This window comes from Rhineura floridana, chromosome 1 (assembly GCF_030035675.1).
Source record: "Rhineura floridana isolate rRhiFlo1 chromosome 1, rRhiFlo1.hap2, whole genome shotgun sequence".
Classification (NCBI taxonomy): domain Eukaryota; kingdom Metazoa; phylum Chordata; class Lepidosauria; order Squamata; family Rhineuridae; genus Rhineura; species Rhineura floridana.
The window spans coordinates 200,472,216-200,488,204 of NC_084480.1; the positions used below are offsets into that span (position 1 = coordinate 200,472,216).

The 15,989-nt window shown below is 42.0% G+C and overlaps 1 long non-coding RNA gene across 1 annotated transcript; it reads right to left on the reverse strand.

Moving 5' to 3' along the window:
* Positions 1-2,471: 2,471 nt before the first annotated feature.
* On the reverse strand, positions 2,472-11,098 carry LOC133363770 (uncharacterized). Its single transcript, XR_009757763.1, has 3 exons — positions 11,020-11,098; positions 7,314-7,406; positions 2,472-6,728 (listed from the first exon to the last, which is right to left on the reverse strand). It is a non-coding gene; the product is annotated as an uncharacterized LOC133363770 (long non-coding RNA).
* Positions 11,099-15,989: the final 4,891 nt, after the last annotated feature.

Here is a 15,989-nt window from a genome sequence, read left to right on the forward strand (position 1 = left end):
TTTAATAGAAAAATACTTGAGAAATTTCTACCTCCTCCACCTCAACCCCCCCCCCCAAAAAACCTATTATTAGAAGAACTCACTTGCAGAAAGAATTTGGGCTGCTTGGAAAAATAAGTAACCATCCTCTGAATTCCCTCCCATCTTTCCCAATATTTCAGCAAGAGCTACTGAGAATGATTTACTTATGGGAGGACACTGAATCACCTCAGATATTTGGAATTTGCCCCTGCAATACAGCCTCATGGATGTAGCTCTGTGGAAGTTCTAACTGGGGTTAGGGTTCGGATCCACTGATGTTTTCATTCTTACTGTGTTCCATCAAAACTGTCAGCTGGTTTCTATTCCATATTTGTTTATCATAGAATCATAGAATAGTAGAGTTGGAAGGGGCCTACAAGGCCATCGAGTCCAACCCCCTGCTCAATGCAGGAATCCAAATCCTGAAGTCCAGGGTGCATGTATGGCTACTCTCAGCTTTTGCTTCTGTTAAAATCAAGAATTCAAGTATGGTGTGGACACTTTCCCCCAGAGTTCCCGTAACTGCCACTTCATCCACCAAATCATCTCTATTGGTTAGAATCAAGTCCAGGATAGCTGATCCTCTGGTTCAGCCTTTCCCAACCAGTGTGCCTCCAGATGTTGTTGGACCACAATTCCCATCTTTCCTGACCATTGTCACTGCTGGCTGAGGCTGATGGGAGTTGTGGTCCAACAACATCTGGAGGCACACTGGTTGGGAAAGGCTGCTCTGGTTGCTTCCTCCACTTTCTGTAGGAGGAAGTTATCTGCAACACAAGTCAGAAATTTCTTGGAGGGGCCGTGTTTGGCAGAATTTGTCTCCCAACAGATATCAGGATAATTGAAATCCAACATTACTACTACATCATGCCTCCTTGAAACATTGGCAATTTGCTTTTCAAAAATTACATTCTGGATCCACTTGGTCAGACCCCCTCGGCAAGCTTTAATAAGCCAAGAAGGGCAAGGGTCGAGAGGACACGTTGCTGGCTGCATCATCACAAGCACCTTGTCCACATCATCAGGCCGCATCAACTGAAACTGTTCCCAAGAAGTTGCAGCAGACATTGCACTGGGCACCTCATTGGGGACTACAGTAGATGGGGATGGGGCATCAAGACTGCTATGGAGGCAAGCAACTTTACCCTCAAAATGCCTTGCAAACAATTCACAGTGGGCCTCCAAAGGGTCTAAGACTCCATTTCCTGGAGTTGATGTCAACAGACCCCTGACAATACGGAAAAGCTCCACCGGACAGCTACTTGAAGATGCAGTGTAGGCAGAGAAGTGTTTTCCAGGTCTTAATCCAACCCTCTAACCATTAGTTCCCACTAGCCTTCAGAATGTTTTTATTTTGGCAGGCTTTGGAGCAATTTCTTCTTTGGGGATAGTTTTATTCATTTCAATGTTGAATTAGTAATGTTTTGTTTTTGGAACTCTTGTGTGTTAATAGTGTTGTAAGCTTTGTTGAGGACTCTTGTCAAAAAGTAGAAAATAAATCAGTATTTATTTAGCAATAGAGGATACAATTGCTTTCTCTTTTAAGGCTGTTCTGACCAGTAGGTTCAAAATGTCACATGAAGTTTATAAGTTCACCCTAGAAAACTGGCACTTAGTTTAGATCAAAAAGAAACTGAAAAATATAAAGAAGGAAATGAAACCTTAAAATATCATGGGGGAAAAAACTTAAACATTACTTCCCTTCTGATTAGCCAAGAGATTGGGAGGGGGTGTTGAAATAATGTGTATAAATAAATCTAAGTAGTGAATGGGAGAAGAATTGGAATAGTCACAGAGGAAGAAGAAAGAGCTGACATTCGAAGAAAGAAATCGGTATAGAGAGAGTTGCAGAGGATCTAGTCTCCAGAGGCAAAAGAAGCTCAGCTGGACAATGGATTAGGATGAGCTGAAACTGATTTGCTTTATTGACATAAGCAGGGAGATAGTCTAGACTGGGTTAATAACAATGTGTTTCCCCCATTTTTTATGTCCTTATCACTCTTATGGTTAACTGTTAAAACTATTTTGATATCTGCCCTGTCCCTCTGGAAAAAAAATTGTTTGAATTTCTGCCTGTAGTAAAAGCTATATTTGTTTTGGGTTAACTTTGATCTAATCTTTGTGTTTCACCGCATGCCTAATTGCCTTAGTACAGTGAGAGGGCTAAATTTTGCAAATTAAAGGATTGTTTAATGAAGAGCAGAAAAAAAATAAAACCGCTTGGTGTCAGCAGTGCGGACCAGAGGAGGGAGTGGGTTAGCTCAGGGGCTCCCAAGAGTGGTCCACGGACCACCTGTGGCCCATCAGCTTCATTCAGTTGATCTGCAGCATGTCTGTGAAGAACACTTACAATTTGAATTATATCGAATTCAAATTGTAATTCAAGAAAACACAGAATAATAAAAGAAGCTGTAAAAATACAATTTAAAACCATATGATAGCTAGCACAGCACATTACAATTCCTAGAGCAGGCAGAAAAATCAAGACCTTCAGCAGTTCTGAAGTAATCGGGGGGGGGGGGAAACGTTTGGAAGCCACTGGGTTAGTTGGTTGGCTCCCCTCCCACAGAATGGGCTGCAGCCTGTACTATCAGAATGTTCTTCTATAGCAGTTCATATTGCATGTGCATAAACTTACTAATTGTGCCAGTAGGTTCAAAATGTATTAGAGTCTGTGTTACATTAAGTCATCCACTATTCATCCCGCTCTGTATCCCAAAGTATGTGTGTGTGTTATTTCTTTTTGAAATAAACTTCTTTGGGGAACTCCCCTCTAGTCTTACCCCTGTGGCCCAATTGATGAATGAGTAGAATGTGGGGAGATGTTCAAACCACATTTGCAGCATGTTGTGAAATAGGATTCTTAACAAGTACAGTTCTTGGCCAAGGCTCTGTCACAGGGGGATGTCCAGGCATGCTGCTGGAAAGCATTATTTAATTAAATGCCACCAACCTACTGGTACAGATAGTAGTCATTTTCAGTTGCTCCAATATATTTGCTGAAATTCATCTGACTGTATTTTTCAGGGGCAGATATATATATATGTATTTGAAAGTGATCCTTGTTCTTCAGTGGCATGTCATGGGAAAACAAATCACAACTCTCTGCAATTCCCTTTTGGTGTCAATATTGCCTTAAGGGCTGGCACTTGGCAGCTTGAGATGGGTTGACACTTCTGGAGTCTGCAAAGAGCTTGTCAGGAAAACAGAAGACATTCCCCAGCAAAATCTTAGCTTCTAGGTAGAGATAATGCAAACTCAAATTACCATTTGGCCATGTACAAACACAAATTCATCAGAGGGAGAGGGGAAAATAAAAAGGACAAGTAGCCAGAAGCTTGACAAAAACATGTCCTTTGAGGAGACACATTGTTACTTCAGGACATGTTTGCTCAGATATGGACTAGCCTAAGGCAATGAGTTGTACATAGCTGTAGTCCAGAACGGCAGCTTTTGTGTCCCTAGTCTTTCTTATCTGTGCTGTTCCACCTTTGCAGGGAAATTAATAGATTTTTCTACTGACACTCTATTCTTGAGATGAATACAGGATTTGTACTGTTCCCCCTTAGCTGCTTTCCCACAAATTGGATTATTTAGGTAATCTCAAATAGCTACATGGTTGACGCTACACAGTCTGGCAGGAAAGCCACCCTGCACATTCTAGGCACAAAGTGACAGGGCAGTTGAGATGAATATGTGTGCCACTGACTATGCATCTCAGTGCAACCCTGTGTTTACATGAGAGTAAATAAATAGGATGGTAGAGGAGCACACACATAGAGAGAAGTGGGTTAACTATTTGCTTTCAACATGGTTATCAGTGGTGGCTCATGCCCACTGGGACTGGCAGGGTGATAGGCAGGGAGACCAACAGTAGGTGAAGCCAGAGCCAATGACAGAAAAAGCCATCCCCTGATTTGCTATAGGTATGAATGTAGGGAAAGGGGGGCAGGTTCATGTTGATTGGGCAGTGCCCATTCACTCTAATGGACCAGGCTCTAACGTTGGTTATTTGTCGGTCTATGTAGTATCTCAAATCCAATTCCTAGAATTTTGTCCACTGTTTCAGTGTTTCCTCAAATCCTACCATGCCCAGGATAGGCCAATGCAGAGAGGATTCGGCTTGATTCTTAATAACTGGGATCATTAGAGGCATGGGGCAGTTTTAACTGCACCCTAATGGTGCTCCTGAGTGAATTCCTATGTGATACACATTTATGTATTTCTATCACACTTACCACCACCCTTTTAATGCAAGGCTTCCCCTGTAAAGCGCTGAATGCCACATGAATCATTTCAGACATCTTTGTAAACACCATGCCTCCTTTTATACTGCTTCATAGTATATGGGGCTATCTCAGGCTGTGTACACATCATAAATTTACAGCACATGCCTTCCCCCAAAGCATCTTGGGAACTTTAGTTTATCTGTCACTGTGCTACCATTCCCACCACCCTTCACAAACTACAGGTCCTAAAATTTGTTGAACTAAGTTATGTGTTTTAAATGTATGATGTAGCCTCACTTCCAGCAATGGACATGCTGGCTGGAAGCCAAGTTTGACTATATTCATGCCTGCAGTGCCATCAGTGTAGTAAGCCAATGTATCCGAGTCTGCAGCAGCAATTTCCTCATTCACGGCTCCTTCCTGACCAAGTTTTTCTCATGGTTTGATTCCTCCACCCCATGTTTTTCTCCTACACTTTCTCTGTCTTACCTGAACAAGGCATCAGTCTTCATGTGAGTAGTCATCACTGGTGTGGGGGAACCTTTGGCCTTCCATCAGCCCCAGCGAGCATAGCCAATGGCAAGGCATGATGGGATTTGTTGTTCAGCAATGTCTGGAGAGCCAATGGTCAATAGACACTTCTAGAATAACACTTACACTGAAAGTCCTGCGGAATGGCCAGCTGAGACACACAGAATCCCACACTCAGCTTGAATAATATTTGTTATATTTAATAATATAATAATATATTATAAATAATATAATAATATTATATTATATTATGCATAATATAATAATAATACAATAAAGTATTAATGTGTGTTTTTTCAATATACTATTGGGGGGTTAAAAGATTCTTCTCTCAGTTTCTGTTTTCAGCTGTTAATTATACTTAACGTATGCTTTTGATATATTTTTCTTAAACTCTTGCTGTCCCTTCCCTTTCGCTATATCTTAGCTGTAAATTAGACCAGTGAGCAGTATTTTTACTTTTGCCCCAGCTAAAATGTTGTATCTGTGTGATGCTTATAACAAGTGTGTTGGTTTGTTTAAATCATGACTGGACTAAATTTCTTCACATTAAAAAAAAAAATCACCGCCATCCCCTTTTTCAAACCCAGTGTCTGCTGAATACTATCCTTGCAGGCAAAGATTTATTGTGTTTAATATATTTTAAAGCTATCACATAACAGGCAATTCATCTCTTCAGTGATGGTGGGGAATGTTTACTTAAAAATGGAAATGAAAGGGAGGAAATACATAAATGTGTATGTTTTGCTGCTTCTTGCCTGTCCTCCCCTCTAGCAAAAGAAATCCATTGCTGCAAGTCAGCCTGTGTAAACAAGTATCAGCCACATCAGCCATGCAACTCATGAAATTTCAGGGAGGTTCCTGAAGTAGAGATTCGTGATTATATAGGTTGTGTCACACACTGATGTAACCAAAAAAACGCAAAACACAAGGCAGAACTGCTAACAGGGGTTTGCATGGGGCAGGGGGGAAGAGATAGCTTCAGATGCCACTGTAATGTTATGGGCAGGAGGCTGATTCATTTTCAACTGATTTAGACAACATCCACTCCATCTCAGATTCTGAAAACCCGAAGCTCTGGATATCTCCCCTTTGTCTGTAAGGGAGAAGTCAACAAATGGCTATAATGTCTGATGTTTTGCCAAAATTGCACTTTGTAGGCATAATAGCCCCTTCTGTGGGAAGATTCTTGCCAAATTTAAGACAGGTAAGTGAAGTGGGTTTTGTGCAATGAGTTTTTAAAGTGTGAGAGATTTTCTTTATTTTTTTTAATGAAAAAGGTGACACCTAAAACTTTTAAAAAAAATTTTGGCATAATTCAGTGAAATTTGCATTATGCATGGGAAATCTTTAAAGTTCTGCAGGTTTTTTTAAAAAAAGATTTGTTGTGGTGAATTTATTTGAACATGACATACAACATAGAAATGCTCCTAGGTAAGTGCACAGTTATAAGATGGGAGATACTTGGCTCAGCAATACTACATGTGAGAAGGATCTTGGGATTGTTGTTGACCAAAAGCTGAATATGAGCCAGTAGTGCAATGTGGCTGCAAAAAAGGCAAATGCTATTTTAGGCTGCATTAACAGAAGTATAATTTCCAAATAATGTGAAGTACTAGTTCTACCTCTGCTTGGCACTAGTTAGGTCACATCTTGCATACTGTGTCCAGTTCTGGACACACCACACTTTAAGAAGGATGTAGACAAAGTGTTTAGAGGAACAACATGGAGGGCAACATGGATGATCAGGGGACAGGAAATAAAGCCCTATGGGGAGAGACTGGGCATGTGTAGCCTTGAGAAGACTGAGGCTCCCCTCATAATATAATAGCACTCTTCAAGTACTTGAAAGGTTGTCACACAGAGGAAGGCCAAGGTCTCTTCTCGATCATCCCAGGGTGCAGGATACGGAACAATGGGCTCAAGTTACAGGAAGACAGATTTCAGCTAAAGATCAGGAAAAACTTGTTAACTGTTGGAGCAGTATAACAGCAGAACCAATTATGTAGGGCGGTGGTGGGCTCTCCAACACTGGAGGCATTCAAGAGGCAGCTGGATGGCCACTTGTCGGGTATGTTTTAAGTTGGATACCTGCATTAAGCAGGGGTTGGACTTGATGGCCTTATAGGACCCTTCCAAACTTTGATTCTAAGTTACCTGCAACATTTCAGAAGGATGGATGCAGTCATTAGAATCATAGGAAGCTGCCCTTTGATTCAAGACAAGCAAATGCATTGGTGCTGTTCTTCACCCTTAGTGAGCTACCTGGGAGCCATCAGAGAGAGGTGATAGGCACACTCAGCCTCTCATGCTGCATGACCCCCAAGGCTTTCTGCTGACTTCAGCTCCACCATCACTCTTCTCTGCATGTGCATTGGTGTTTAGTGAATTATAATATAGTGTAACGGGAATCTTTAACAAGTTGTTTTTCCCTTCCCCACAATATGTTGTGTTCTTTGTTGTGTGACTATATTACACACACATACACACAGAGTGTTAAGAGTAGTGCTTGGTGCAAACTATAAAACTCACCTGTTTGTAAAACGCTTGGCGCACCAGCAGTCTGCTCCTTCAGGCAAAGAGGAGGTATAGGGAGTCTTTCTCACCCTTTGGCTCCATCTGTATCTTACATTTAAAGCAATATTAGACTACTTTTACAGCCATGGCTTCCCCCAGAGAATCATGAGAACTGTAATTTGTTAAGGATAGTTAGAATGGTTGAAAAATGGAAATGGACTGCCTTCAAGTCGATTCCAACTTATGGTGACCCTATGAATAGGGTTTTCATGGTAAACAGTATTCAGAGGGGTTTTTACCATTGCCTTCCTCTGAGGCTGAGAGGCAGTGACTGGCCCAAAGTCACCTAGTGAGCTTTGTGGCTGTGTGGGGATTCAAACCCTGGTCTCCCAGGTCATAGTCCAGCACCTTAATGACCCCTATTCCCCTACAGAGCTACAATTCTCGGTGGGGTTTAACAGTCAATTCCTCTTCACAGGGAATTCTGGCAACTGTAGCTATGTGTGGGAAATAGGGGTATCCTAACAACTCTCAGCACCCTTCACAAACTACAGTTCCCAGGATCCTTTAAGCCGTGACTGTTTAAAGAGCTATTATAAATGTATTGATATGAGTATGGGGGTTGGAATGGATAATCCCTGTGGGTCCCCTTTCCAACCTCTGATTTGGAATCCTGTGCCTTGGAATGAGGAACTCTCTGCTGCTCAAATGAGTCCTTTGTTAACCAAATAGATTGGCCAGGTAAGATAATGGGCTGATCAGTTGCCCAGCAATGGTGAATGGGCCAGGGGGACTCTTTTGTCATTGAAACTCTTCAGGACAGCATCCCCCCCTACTGAAGCCCAGCAGAGGTTTGCAGTTTTGGTGTGTCGAGAAAATTGCTGGGAACTGGAAGGCAGGCAGAGAGACTGCCTCTCTGGACCATGGCCTTTGGGGTGCCTCCTGCGACCCAGATGGAAAAGCTGGATATTAGACTGCTGATGCCTTCAACCCCCTCCATCCTTGAGCTCAGGTTGGAATGTGTGTAAATAAACAAACCATATTTCATAAAGACACCGCAGTCTCCGCTGACCTTCTTCCCCAAAGGAAACCAAACCCTGGATGAGCGCAGGGACCCCCAAAATCTCACCGCTCGGAGATTGGGAGAGGTGCACAACAGTATAGTGAAGATAGGGCCATGGAAATTTTGACTGTAAGCTCCCCAGGGGCAGGCCAAGAACATGTCTCCATATCAAACACACTGTAGTTGGATGATAGTGCAGATAAATATGAAATAAAACAATGATAATGACTCACATGACCAGTAATCACATACTGGTTGAAACCAGGTTAAAAATGAACTGTCATCTTGGTTAGAAATAAGTCCAAGAAGAAAACTATGGGAATCACACCTGACTTACTACAATGTCCTATAGCTCCACTTTCCCCAAATATCGACCACTAACTATTCTTCCTAGACCTCCTTTGATGTCAGTTAGTCACTAAAGGTTTTTTTGATAGTCAATAGCAGGGTTGCCAGGTTCTTGGCCTGAGACTGATCCTGTATTTTTAGGAGAAGAGAAGGTCAGCCAAGTGCAGGTGTTCTTGTAACTCTGTAATGGGAAAAATCACAAGGTGGAATTCTCCCTTCCCTCTGCAAAACTTTTAAAGATACAGAAGACCTCTTGGATGCCAGGCCCGGAGTTACAGAGTTGCAAGAACACCTGCACTTGGCTGACCTTCTCTTTTCCTAAAGATACAGGATCAGTCTCAGGCCATGGACCTGGCAACCCTAGTCAATAGGGGTAGCTTTGCATGACACTGTCATGTCACCAGTACTTAATATTAATGGTATTCCTGGACTGTTTTTGTTAGAGAAGAGACATCTCATATCTAATTAATTCCAAAGGTGATTGTTTGCTCGGGTTCAAAAATAAAAAAATGCATGTTATTTCTGGAACACAGAATTGTTAGCTTATTATGCTGTAATCTGCAGAAGAGTCCTAGAGGGACTGGTTTACTCATCCATGCTTCTCACTTGATGACAACAGAATCCAATGATGATCTGCATGTATGAATAAGCCACTGATGTTGAAACCCCAGGGATAGAACTTTGTATATCATCTCAAATACCATGTGCCATCATCCTCCCCATTGTCCCCCATGGAGTCAGATCAGCCATTCAGCTATGAGTTGTGCTGTTAGGTTGTAACCAAGAGAAATAGGATTGCCAACTGCCTAAATAAATGGCTGGCTTACAGGGCCGGCTTCAAGAATCCCGGGGCCCTTGGGCATCAGCGTATCCTGGCCCCCGGCATGTGTGTGCACATGTGCACACATCGCGCATGCACGCATGCACCCCCATGCCCCCACCTACCTTTCTGCTGTCTTTTACCATTGCCCTTAACGAAGATGGCAGCTGCGGTTTCCCTAATGGGATGATGCCTCCGCCGCCATCTTTTTTGATGGCACGCATGTGTGCTACGCACGTGCATCTCTGCCATCAACTAAGATGGCGGCAGGAGCTTCAGTGCCTTAGGGAAACCGTGGCTGCCATCTTCGTTAAGGGCAATGGTAAAAGACAGCAGAAAGGTAGGTGGGGTAGATGGGGGTGTGGGGGGCGTGGATCACAGAAGGGGAATGGAGGGCAGCTGAGGGGCTCCCTGTAGGTCCAGGGGCTGTTGGGCCAGTGCCCAACCTGGCCGCCCTTTAGAACCAGCCCTGCTGGCCTACTTCTGTGCTTTCAACAGTCACTTCATCTGCAGAAATTAAGCTTGTCACAGCATAGGGACAGGTATAATCACCTGCTGCTGTGAAGGCACAGATGCATGATGTTTTAATTCGTTGCCAATTCCCCACCCCACCCCGGCGGTGCCTCTCTCTCTCTTTTTTTTAAACAGCAGACATGCAGAAAGTGAAGTTCTTTTGCGGTAGGTGGATGTGATTAGGCAAGCTTCAGTTTTTATATTTCTGTTGGCCACATACCTGTTAGATCATGGTGGGGCACTGGATTTGGCTGGTGGGCCAGATCCTTACCTGCCCCACCTCCTGTGGGCTAACTCTGACAGTGATGCTGTTGTCAGTCACCTGACATTGCAATGACGTAAGACAATCCATTTTTCTTTGCCTGCACAAATAATGTAGCCCCATAGTTTGTATTAACTACTATTACTAATCATAATAATCATAATCAACAGCAACTACTACTTCTTAGAAAGTGTTTCCGTTTTCAAGTTCATTCCTTTGCAAGGCAATGGGCTAGACAAGCACTCCTGTACCTTCCATACCCTGCCTGGTTTTGTGCTTAATTCTGTAACAAGACCTCATCAGAGGCATACATTAAAGATCCTTATTCACTGAGAGTGCAAAACTGTCGGCTTTGATGTACATGTTGATTGAGAGGGAGAGATCAGGAACTGCCAGAGCTGTGAATATCGAGCTAAGCAACAGTTAGAAGTCCCTGAATTACAACCCTCAGCAGATTTCTTCTAATTGACAGCATTGGAAGAACATGAGGTGTCTACAGTGGCATCACACATGTTAATGTCAAAAATACAAGGAAATAGCTGCCCTGACAGTTTATTGGCAAGCGAACAGAATTCAATCCTGCACTACTAGACTAGCAGAATCACTAATCACCGGTTAACCCAACTCCCAAGCTTTTTCTGTCTGGTGGGGGAAGCTTCAAATTAAGATTGTTAACTTAAAACATATGCTGCTAATTAGCAGTGCCTTGGCATACCTGTTCTGCTTTTTGGTTGTTGATGGTCTTTTACTGGACTTCTTTCAGGCAGGACTGGTGATAGCCACTGTTTTTGCTGATGTCACAGCAGCTGTGAACTAGGGTGCTAAAAATAGATGTTGAGGAAGGACAGCTGCTATGTAAAACATAAGGGGGGAACTGGAAGAGATTTCTTGGCGAGCAAGATAGAACGAATGAGGGAAACAGTTTCTTTTTTAAGAGAGACAGTTGGCTGCCTGATTCACCCATAAACTGGGCTTTTCTTGTGCTACCTTTTGTTTAAAGCTCCCATTTTTAAATTATTATTATTACCACTACTACTACTATGGAAAATGGTGACTGTGGAGGGCACCATTTCATCTTTAGAAGCTATAATCCTAGCAACACTCTATCAGTGATAGAGAACCATGGCCCTCTGAAAGTTGTAGGACTCCAGCTCCCATCCCACCCAGCCAACATGGCCAATGGTCAGGAATGATGGGAGTTGTGGCCTAGTAAACACTGCCGCTCAGCCTAACTTACCACACAGGGTTGTTGTGAGAATAAAATGGAGAGGGACAGAACCATGTATGCTACCTTAAGCTCCTTGGAGGAAAGGTGGGATATAAATTCAACAATATGTAAACAAATAAATAAAAATAACACCCAGAGGTCTACAAGTTTCCCATCCGTTTAGTACATCTCATGTAGCATCATTCATGTGGGGGCTGGAGGGACATTGTCATTTCTTTTCTACCACTAGGTGAAGGGCTGTAGCTCAGTGGTAGTGCATATGCTTTGCATACAAAGGTCCAAAATTCAATTTCCAGGAGAAGACTATTGTCTGGAATCCTGGAGAGCCAATGATAGTCCATGTCATCAGTACTGAGCTAGATGGTACCAAATGGCCTCAGTCAGTAAAAGACAGATTCCTTTGTTCCTAAAAGTGGAAAGAGACCCAAGGGCCAGAGTGACTCCAAAATTTATTTATGTATTTTATTTACAACATTTATATACTGCTTAATTAAAAAAAAATCAAAGAGGTTTACAGAAGGAATTAAAATACAATTATTGGCAAAAACAGTTAAAGTCAGGTATTTTTAAAAATTCAAAATAATAAAACCAACAATGAATTAAAAACAAATAAAAAGCATAATAGCTTCTACATGCCTGGGTAGGCTTGTTTAAAGAAACAGTTTCAGCAGGTGCCAAACAGAGAACAATGATGGTGCCTGCCTAATGTTATTGGGCAGGGAGTACCAAAGCGTAGGTGTTGCCACGCTGAAGGATCAATTTTTAAAAGAGCAGAACAAGTACTATGTATCACCTTTAACATGGAAATCACACCTTGAACTTGGTTTAGTAAAAAATCGGCAACCAGTACAGATTTCAGAGCAGAGATATTATGTGCTGACAGGGTCTCACTCATGTCAGCAATTGTGCCACAGCATTCTGCATTAACTGCAGCCCCCGGGTCAGTTTGTGGTGCATGGGGATTTCTGTGACTTGGCTGACTGACTGCCAGGATTTTTTAGTTTTGATTAAGAACCCTGACTGGTTCTGGGATGCTGAGTTTTCTGTGTTACTCATAGGAATCTTGTTGTGGTTGGTATGTTATTACATTTAGGAAATAATTACTGTCTTTTCTTTTTCTATTTGCATTTCATTTACATCTGACCTTACTCCCTTACATCCATAGAAGCAACAACAGTGGTTCCATGTGGTCAGCTCAACCCCCTTAAACCTACTGATGATGCATCTTGGTATTTGCATGTTGGTTTGTTTCTTGCCCAATAGTGGTAAAAGAGAAGTCACATACTGGGAAGTGTGGCTTCAATTGCTGTTGTTCCCAATCTACTGCCTGTGAAGGTAGACAAACCATGTGTGTTTTCTTTCTGTCAATTATTACTCACTGGAATTGGGTTATCTGTCAAAATGAGTTTATAGAAGCCCACAGAGCAGGCAGAAAGGGGTAGACATTCTTCTTAACTCTTACTCATTTCTCAAACCTCTCTCTGCAGTGAAGGGTCAAGTTCATAAAGAATTTTGGAGCAGCCATATTAAAAGGCAGGGCAGGGCATTCCAGGCAGGGGGCTGCCAACCCAGCTTTGCTATCAATAGTTTTGCAAAGGATCCCTAGTCAAGTCTTACCAACAGCACAATTCTAATGATATCTACTCAGAAGTAAGTCCTGTTGAGTTCTATGTGGGTTAGTCCCTTAGTGAGTGTGCTTAGAATTTCAGTCTTCAGGGGCATCCACCTTTACTCCTGAGTGCTCCTATCTAACATCTCCATGACACTAGGCTCCCTTCTTCCTCTAATGGCCTTCTGGTGACTGGCCTGGCCTGTGGGCACTTAAACCTTTCTTGCCAGAAGCAAGTAGGCTGGATTAAATGTTCCCTATCCAGGGTCCCTAAGCAAGTAAGAAGGGATAATCCCATCACTTCAACTGGACCTGGGAACACCCTTATTTAGCTAAGATTTCTATCTTAATTTCCAATCAGATATTTTTTTGTTTGAGTGGTATGCTCTAAGCAACTGTGGTTAATGCTTAATGTATCATGCTAAATAACATCGCTAGGACCCACCCCATGACATCACTAAGTCCTGCCTCATGACATCACTAGGACCCATCCCATGACATCACTAGGGCCTGCCCCTGAAATCTCAGGATTTGGGATGCTTCTGATCTGGCAACCCTAACTGATGCTTTTGACCTCATACACTCCACTTTGAGAATCATCCAGGCCTGTTCTTTTTAATCAAGCAGTTGCAAGAGAACCCCCCCCCATCACTATTGTAAGACATGATTCTAAAAAGTTTGACTTCTTAATATACACTGTGCTCTGAACTAGCATAATCAGTCTGGGATTCTTATCATGATTTCTCCCCTTATTGTTTTCAATATCAAAGAGGAAGCAATCAGGAAAAGCTTTTGTTCTACTGGCAAACTTTAAGCATGCTGATTAAGTGGCAAAGGGCATTCTCTGAGCTCCTTGTCTGAAGGAATTTGCAAAGTATACTTCAGTTACTTTGAGAGAGGTATCAGTGCTTTCCTGGCCTGTTTTTTTTAAGTCCTTTTAAAAAAATAAAATAATACAAGAGAACAAAAAGGCCAAGAAACCATCTAATCAAAATTCATGTGTTTGTGAAAGTGACTTCGATAACAGAGCCTGGAAAGATGAGTTCTCAGATGTGACCAACCTTTTGAGAACCTCATACCGTCTAAAGTGTTCTTTAGCATTGTCTGTGTCTTATTGTCAGTTCCTCATTTTGCTGGTGCCAGGAAAAAGCTGGCGGGTGGTGGCTCAAGGCCTCATTGAAGATTGGCTTGACTCACAGGAATGCCACCTCCCGCTGCTTTATTTTCTTATTGGCTGGCTATTATTAAAGTTAACTAGGTAACAATAAGAAACCAATAGGAAAACCTTGTGGGGAGCTGATTTTTCATTGTCAGCTCAGATTCCTCTCACTTAAGACACAGGCAGTGATTATGTGTCCCATACCTGCTGTTATTTTTCACTTCCCCTCCTATTTAATCCCTGCAAAGCAACCGTGGCAATATTAATTGTTTTCTTCCCTGTGTTCCACAGGCTCGGTGTGCTTGTTTTGTGATGGCATGAGATAGAGAGCACAATGTGGCTTTTGGTTATGATACATTTGTTTAAAAAGCCATCCTTACTAGGATTTTCAGGTTTCAACAAATACTGTATTTTGATGCAGAAGATGACTTGAAAAGGAGAGACATTTAAGGGCACTGACTTAACAGAGCTATAGGAAAGGCACTGTTCTCTTCTTATGTTTTAACCTTCGGAATGTAGGCTGCTTGGGACAGAGACGTTTCTGGCTTGTGCTATATAAATAATGATTAGACTGTATTATTTATTTATTTATTTAGCTTAACATTTGTATACTGCTTTCAAGGGTTCAAAACACCACAGATTATGTTACTGCAGTAACCCTTCTGATAACTTTATATATTTATTACTTAACCCATTTATACCCTTCCTTTCCTCTGGAGAACTCAAAACAGCTAACAAAAAAAGAGAGGACCCAACCCTCAATAACCACAAATTAACAATTAAAAACTTGTTTACCATTTAACACCCCCAAAAGCAACAAAACAATGGCAAAAAATAACAAAAATACTGCAGCAATAAAGAATAGTAATCAAAAACCAGATACAGTTTTTAAAAAGCAGATTACAGATCAAATGCAGACATACATAAATACATTTCAGGCTGGTCTACACCTGAAGATAGTAAATTGGACTCTGCCACTTCAGACTGCCATGTGTGTATGTGTGTGACATTTTCAAATGTGATTCCAACCCTGCATTTTTTTTGTTACCAGCTTCTGAAAGGCCATTGATTAAGATGTAAGACTGGCTTTCCTTGGAAGGGAGTTCCAAAGCGAAGAAAAAGCCATTCTCCAACTGTTGTGAGAAAATAATGTTCGTTTCTTGCTCTGGTCAAAGCAAGACGCTAACAGCAGTTTAGGATAAAAACTTTAAAAATAGTTTATTTTAAAAAAGCAGCACTCACACCAGCAATTCAGAGTGAGTGCGGTCGACCCAGACTGTCTTGTTCCCCCGATATTTATACCCCTCAGTAAACAACTTACAGGAAGCTTACAGTAGGAACTCCATATATGGTAATATTACAGTGTGTTACATTGAACTGGTTCCACCAGTGTATTCCCTGAGTCATGCTTCCGGCTATAGTGCATGATCAGCTTATATTACAAATGTTGGCGGATGCAGGGCATCCGTTGGAAACTGGATGTGCTAAGTTATAACAGATGCCATCCTAAAGGTGGTGCTATACAGTAAAAGAAATTAACCCTTAACACAACTAAGCCTATTTCTGGGACTGCTGAAGGGTCATTGAAGATTATAATTCTCAATAGCCAGGCAGGCTTGTATGGGAGAAGGCTGGTACTTTAAAGCCTACTCAGGGTTTTAAAGGTTGTCAGTGTGCCTGGAAGCTGCT